Below are 7,710 nucleotides of genomic sequence, written 5' to 3' on the forward strand. Positions count from 1 at the left end.
TTTGATGTGGGGAGAGTGGCTGTGGCTTCTGGACGCGGTTCTTCTGCTTGTTTGGGTTTGTTTGGGAAAAATTGGTAGACTGTGTCATTGGGTACCCGATCTTTTTGAATACTTTGAACTCTATTAACAAACATATCGACTTGGACCCCATTTACCACCCTCTGAAAAATAGAACAGCAAATGACATTACCAACCCAAGGGACCCTAAATACATAAATAGATAGTGGGTCACTAACATCAGTGCTTCACCGGAGGCTCACTGATGATGTTACCTAGTTAGGTGATGAAACATGTGAAAACAAACCTTCCAGCTCAGTGAGCAAACTTAATTCCAGAATCTTAAATAATCCTTAGAAATGTTCAGAGCCTCCTAACACACTTAATTTTTCATTGACTATTAAAATGAAATCATTGTTTTAAATATAGCTGGTTGTAATGGCCAATTTCAACAAAAGGTCTTACGTGAGCAACGAGATGAATGTCAGTCATCCCTCTTATTGATGGACCCATTACATATAGGTTCATTGCTATCGCACTTGAGGATAATCATAGCCTTTCTCTCTCTTTCTAGCAAGTAGCAACCAAATGTCTACTTCCACACGACAAGTTCCTCTTCACCAGCCTATGAATCACCTTCCTTCATTCTCCTAAGCCCTCCCAAAGGAGTGGTTCCAAACTGTTGTTTGTGAGGCTCAAGTGTCGTGATGGATCAAGTGAACTGAGGCTTGGTTAAAGCCCAAACCCAGGGCCTCGCTGTTGGAGATACTCCTTTTGTGTTGAAGGACTGAAGAAGAGGAGAGTTTAATAGGGTACAGGAGCTGTATGCCTGCCAGTATACTTTCTTTACAAACAACAATGAGCAAGTGTAATGTGTTGCACTGATTGGTTGTATTCTCGAGGAAGAAGATGCAGAAGCTGTTTAGCTTGGGATGGTAAGGCAGCTCGGTCACATGGTATGTGTGTCCTGTTGTATGTGAGAAGTCATGGACGCTATCAGTGACATGACCAACCACAAATGCAGGTAATGTAACCAGCCACAGAAACCGGAGCTCTGGGCTTTGCAGTTTGGATTGGCAGCTAGAGTCACTATGTGCATCTGCAGGACTGAGCTCAAGGTGGATAGCATGTTCACAGAGGTAGTCAAACTGCAGGCTAGGATTTTGTAGACAGAAGGACATCGGCGACTGTCAAACAGTCCCAGAGAACCAGGAAGAGAACCGTAATTAATTTTCTAGTTTGGATATTGGTGAGGGCAGTGCTTCCTTTATGAGAGCAGTCAGAGCCAAGTTCATGGCACTATGGTGGTTCTGCTGGACAAGAGGAGAGAATGAGAGAGGATTCATTTGCTAAGGGGACTGGCATTTCAGTGTTACTCCCTAGTACCAGGGCCAACAGTGTCACTAGTGATTGCAGGACATTCTTGTGGGAGAAGCTGAACTGGTGGAGGTTGTGGTGCATGTGACTTGGGTCGGAACAGCAAATTTCAGGGAGCTGGAAACGAGATTGAAAAGCTGGATCCCTCGTGCAGTAACTTCAGAATTCCTTCCGTCTCATCTGAGAGTCAGCACAGAATTAGGAAAATGGAGCTTGCGCCTGGAGAATCTTGTGGAGAGAGGGAGAGCATGGAGAAGACGAACATCTTTGCAAGGAAGTTTGCTCGTGCTGCTGGGGCTTTCAAAACCACATTAAAGTGAATGGGAAGCTGAGAAACTCTGATTTGAGTGAAACAAATCCACCAAAAAAAACCTACTCCAACAAATGTAGGCATATTGCAGTTGGAGTCTGGAGAACAAGGTAGAGAAACTAAATAGTTACTGTGTCAGCCTTTGTAGAAGACACAAAAAAATCTCCCAGAAATACAAACTGACCAAGAGAGTATGGAACTGAGCAACTGAAAGAAATAAGCATTCATAACTTTTCTAGCATTAACTGTTTAAGTTGATTGAAGGCTGGTAAGTTTCCTGGACCAGGTTAGCTTCATCCCAGAGCACTAAAACTGATGCCCAGACGGATACTGAATGAATTGGTGATTATCTTTCAAACTTCTGTAGATTCTGAAAGCATTCCTATGGACGTAGAAGAGCAATGTTACATCACTATTCACAAAGGGATGAAGGGGGAGAACTGCAGAGCTGTTACCTTGACATCATGCATTGTTAAAATCTACAGAAGATGTAATAAGTGGCTATTTGGAAAAGAATGATACAAGTGGTCAGAGTCAACATAGACTTGTGAAGGGGAAGGCTTATTGACAAACTTATTGGTGTTTCTTTGTGGTACTTACTTTTAGCATTGATCCAGGGGAATCAGTGGGTGTGGTGTATTTGGATTTTCAGCTCCCTTTTGATAACGCCCCAGGTGGGTTTGTGAATGAAATTAGAAGGCCTGAGGTTGGGGCAAAACATACAAATATGGCTAAGACTGGGTTAACAGTGAGAAAGCAGAAATTAGGAATACCGAACAACTTCAGTTATCTGTGCAAGATCTCATGGTCTCAAAAAGTTCCATTAAAGAGGAGTTACTGACACTGGTGCGCCAATTGCATCTTTTGTTTGCAATGATTAAAAGTGAATTTGGATAATCTGGACTGAAGAACATGTGGAAACTCTGGCAAAAACAAAGAAACGCAAGAACATCAAGCACCAGCGACTGGATTTTTTTTTACCAGGGGTTAGTTACACAGCTCTTTGCAAAAGTAAGTGTTTTATTCCTGTCACTTTACCAGGTCACTCATGAAAAAAAAGATAAAGAAAGAAAATGCATGAGCGAAGTGCTGCTTCTGTCTTTCTATCACGACACTGAGTTCAGCGGAAACTGACAAATGCTCTTGTGATTGTAGAAGCTGTTCAGGACCTTGTTTAATGTTGGGATTTCCATATTTATGTGACGGTCAGGGTTTCATCCTTCTCAGTTTAACCAGACTTATTCAACATGCTCCTCACAGCCTGGAATCTTGCTCTGGTGTTATTTCCTGTCGCTATAATCACAAGATACTTCCGAACAAAACATTTTAAAAATTCTGCAATTTGCAGAATGCAAACATTAGTTAGTTTAAATAACAGACTCAACAAAATTATAGATTTAAACGAACTCTCCAGTAGAGCACAACGTTACATTCTCTACCCTCCTCCGTAAATACATAGAGTGCTTAAGGAATATTTCAGGATTTGGTCTCCATTTAAGAAATATCCAGTGTTTGTATACATTTTAAATCGATTTAATGAAATCAAAACTCTGCAAACCATGCTATTTTACATTTTGTGTTCAGGATGGCTTCTTTTATTTACGATCAGGTGAGTTATCTGAACAGTTATCCAAACAAAATACTCCCCACCCGTCTCGTTTGGATAACCAAGGTTGTTCTGTAAATAGATTATTGTCAAAAGTCAGACTGTTTACTAGTGGGATTTGGTAAGGATCACCACTTGATCCACTGCTGTTCACAAGATGTATGAATGATACGGATTTGGAGACCAATTGTCAGATTTCCAAAGTTGCTGAAGATACCAAACTGAAATAAGTTATGAAGAGGATACAAGGAGGATTCAACAGGTCTTGGACAGGCTCAGTGAATGGGTTAAAGTATGATGGACAATAACAGCAGAGGATATGGAGCAGATTAGGCCATTCAGCCCATTGAGTCTGCTCTACTATGCAATGATATCACGGCTGATCTAATACACTTCAACTCCTTTCCTATCGTATCCAAATAATCTGAAATCCCCTTAATGCTTAAAAAGCTGTCAATCTCAGTGTTGAACAATCCATCCTAACAGTCCATCTTCAACAGACCTCTGCATGAAGAATTCCACAAATATACTACCTTCCGAGAAAGTGAAATTCCCTCTAATCTCAGTTTGAAATACAAGAGCTCTGATTTTGACATTATGCTCTCAGGTTCTAGGTTCTCTACATCCATCCTATTAAGCCCCTTCAGAATCCCATGTTTCAGTACCGTTTCCCTACATTCTCCCAAACTCCAATTACAGGCACAGCCTGTTCAACTTCACAAAAAAAAATCACCCCTGAGCTGCCTTCAATGTCAGTACCTCTTTCCTAAGGGCAAGGGGAATAAAACCCTTCACAGTATTACAGCTATGATCTAACTCATGCTTTGTATCGTTTCAGCAAGGCCTTCATATTTTTATTCACCGTTTCCTTGGAAATAAAAGCTAAGTCTACTTCCCTTCCCTGTTACCCACTAACCTTGTGTTTTAGCTTCCTGTGATTCCTGTACAAGGATGCAAATTCCTTCTGTTATACAAAATTCTGCAGTCTTTCCCCATTTACATGATATTCAGCTCTTCTGTACTTTCTTCTAAAATGTATAATCTCACATTTTCCCAGATTATAATCCACCTACCAAATGTTTTGCCTGCTCACATAATCTGTCTAAATCCTTCTGCGGATTATTTCTATCCTGCTTATTGCTTGCCCCCATTCTATTGTGTTACCTTACACTTCACTATAGTATATTGGGGAACCTTGATTATCCGAATACCAATTATCCAAAAATCGGATTACTCGAAGGTGGTCTCGAGGTCCCGATAGAAACATTACATCAAAGACGTCTTTTGTTTACAGTGATTAAACAGGCACTAACTCCAAATGACTGACCCCCTGTCCTCTCTCCCCACACTTTCCCTGGGATTCTACAGGGGGATGTACCCTAAACCCCACCCCCTTCTTCCCCAGATAATCTGAGCAACGCTGTCCTGTATAGGGCAGAGGTGGAACCTGTCAAAAAGGTGCAGTAAAAAGTGGTGTGTGTCCTATTTCGAGACTTACCCCACACAGACAGCAACAGCCGTCTTGATGTTGGTGTCCAGTCCAGCTGCCCCAGAAAGGGGGTGGGGGCAGTGTTGGAAGGCGGGGTGCGGATGGGGTTGGGGAGGCAGGCATTGTCGGGGGGCAGGGGGAGGAGTTGCATGATGTCAGGGGCGAGGGGGAGGTGTTGGATGGGAAGGAGGCGGGGTTGGGGGTGGGGTCTCGTGTGCTGTGAGCTGCTGCAGTCTCCTGAATGGGGAGCAGACTTTAAAAACTCTGAGCCCCAGAGGAAAGGCATTTAAAATCGATTAGCCGAGCGAAATTGTGCCCGCCCATCTCGTTTGGATAATCGAGGTTCCTCTGTATTCAACTCCTTTATCCACAGTCATTAGTTTATAATGTATATAATCGTGGCCCCAGCATTGATCGCTCTGGCACTCCACTGGTTACAGTGAGAATTCCCTCATTATCCTATCTTTCTATATTCTTGATTTGCTAGCCAATCCTCTGTGCACCTTCATATACACCACCAGTGCCATGGGTTCTTGTCTTAATAAGTGGACCTCTGGGCAATACCTTATAGAACACCTTTTTGAAAATTCAAAAAGCATCTTGTGCTTCCTGTTTACCCACATGGCTGAATGTCTCCTGAAACAATTCTAATAAAAAGGTGTCTGGCAGGATTTCTCTTTTGCAAAGCATTGCTGTCTTTGTTTGATTGCTTAGAGTCAACATTTTCCCCATGACTGGTGTTAAAATGGAATTGCACAGGGATTTGAGACCAGGTATAAAGATCCACTTCTATAATTCCTGAGAGCTCAGTTGGCGTATTGCGTCTAGTTTTAGTCTCCGTTAAAGGAGGGATATACATTCGTGGAGGGAGTGCAATGGAAGTTCATCACATTAATCTTGCAATGGTAGGATTGTCATATGAGGAGGAATTGAAGAAACTACATTTTGCAGAAGGGTTGACTGCATTGTCTCTAATAATAAAATCTGATCACACATGACAGGTATTTATATATATGATGGCTTTTGAGTCTAAAATCTGGAACATAGTCTCCAATTAAGAGGGAGGCCATTTAAGAGGAGGAATTCCTTCACTTAGATGGTGTTAGGTTGTTGTAAATTGCTGTCCCAGTGGGATGTGGAAGCTCAATCATGGAGCATATTCATGACAGAAATCAATTCAGTTCTGCAGAACCATCACATGGAGATCATGAGGATCTAACCATGATCAAATTTGCTGGAAGAGGAGGCCTTTTCCCATTTCTATGTTTCTTTGAGCCTATGACAGAATACGAGGAGTTTCTTGACCAACCTGGAGCGGGCTCCTCCCATCCTCCTTCTGTGCCTCTCACTGCTTTCCCCGTCTGACTGCCCAGTGATTCCAGAGAACCCTCCTCAGAAAGGGGGGAGGGGCCAGAGGGTCGTAGCTCCTCCCACGATGTCACTTCTTTGTCTTTGGTTGTGTTCGGTTTTCTCCTGTTAGAGGGAGAGTAGAGAGAGAGAGTGGCAGCACTTTATTCACCATCAGATAAAGTACGAGACAGGTGTGAGGAACCCCCGTCCTTAATCAGGAACATGAACTTCATCCCAGAACATTTTACATCTTCACCCAGTCAGTGTGTGAGGGAAGGAGTGAGTTGTGTTTCATCCCGAATACTTTCAGGAAATTGCTCTCCTTGGGGAAACAGAGAGGGCAGGCTGAGTGGAAAATAGAAAAATATTGTGAGTGCAGGTTTTACTGTACAAATAATGTTGTCTGAATGACCCTCCCTTTGATTAATGTGCAAATTGGCTGGTATCTGGTGGTGATGTGCAGACACTGCGTGGCAAATTGCTACAAAGTTCCTCATGATTTGCCCCATTCCAGCTTTAGCCTCATGAACATGGCATTTTATGCTTCATTTCACCCAAGGTTTTCATGATGTTGCTCCATTTACATATGAATGGGCCACAAATCTATTTGTTACTGAAAATCACAAAATGACTGATTTGTCAAATAGGTAAAAACAAGGACTGCAGATGCTGGAAACCAGAGTCTAAATTAGAGTGGTGCTGGAAAAGCACAGCAGGTCAGGCAACATCCCAGGAGCAGGAAAATCGACATTTCGGGCAAGAGCCCTTCATCAGTAATAGAGGCAGCGTGCCTGCAAGTTGGAGAGATAAATGAGAGGGGGATGGGGGTGGGATGAAAGTAGCATAGAGTACAATAGGTGAATGGGGGAGGGGATGGAGCTGATAGGTCAGAGAGGAGGGTGGAATGGATAGGTGGAAAGGAAGATAGGCAGGTAGTACAGGTCATGGAGACGGTGCTGTGCTGGAAGGTTGGAGCTGGGGTGAGGTGGAGGGGAAGGGGAAATGAGGAAACTGGTGAAATCCACATTGCGAGTCTGTTTCATGACATGAAAGTATTTTTAAGCCAATGAGATACGCGCACTCAGCATTTGCACCCAAAAAAGTTTAAATTAATTTCATGCATTTGTTTTAAACCCTGCGGATAAGGAGAAACAAGATAGTTTGTCCATATTGCCAAAGACACCGAAGCAGTTTCTCAATGTTCACTTTCTGCTGAGTACAGTCTCTACATCCTGTCACTTGAATACAACTCACTCCCTTCTCAAAAGCACCACTCGACATTCCCTGCATGGATTAGTGGCGCTGGAAGAGCACAGCAGTTCAGGCAGCATCCAAGGAGCTTCGAAATCGACGTTTCGGGCAAAAGCCCTTCAGGAATAAAGGCAGTGAGCCTGAGCGTGGAGAGATAAGCTAGAGGAGTGTGGGGGTGGGGAGAAAGTAGCATAGAGTACAATGGGTGAGTGGGGGAGAAGGATGAAGGTGATAGGTCAGGGAGGAGAGGGTGGAGTGGATAGATGGAAAAGGAGATAGGCAGGTAGGACAAGTCCGGAAGTGCTTCAGGGCAGAGGAAATGACCTGGGA

The 7,710-nt window shown here is 43.2% G+C and overlaps 1 long non-coding RNA gene across 1 annotated transcript; it reads right to left on the reverse strand.

Moving 5' to 3' along the window:
- Positions 1–254: 254 nt before the first annotated feature.
- LOC122546209 lies at positions 255–6,826 on the reverse strand. The gene is made up of 3 exons (XR_006310690.1): positions 6,089–6,826; positions 2,285–2,385; positions 255–2,066 (listed from the first exon to the last, which is right to left on the reverse strand). It is a non-coding gene; the product is annotated as an uncharacterized LOC122546209 (long non-coding RNA).
- Between the last annotated feature and the right edge of the window lie 884 nt (positions 6,827–7,710).

Source organism: Chiloscyllium plagiosum, unplaced genomic scaffold, assembly GCF_004010195.1.
Source record: "Chiloscyllium plagiosum isolate BGI_BamShark_2017 unplaced genomic scaffold, ASM401019v2 scaf_54673, whole genome shotgun sequence".
NCBI lineage: Eukaryota > Metazoa > Chordata > Chondrichthyes > Orectolobiformes > Hemiscylliidae > Chiloscyllium > Chiloscyllium plagiosum.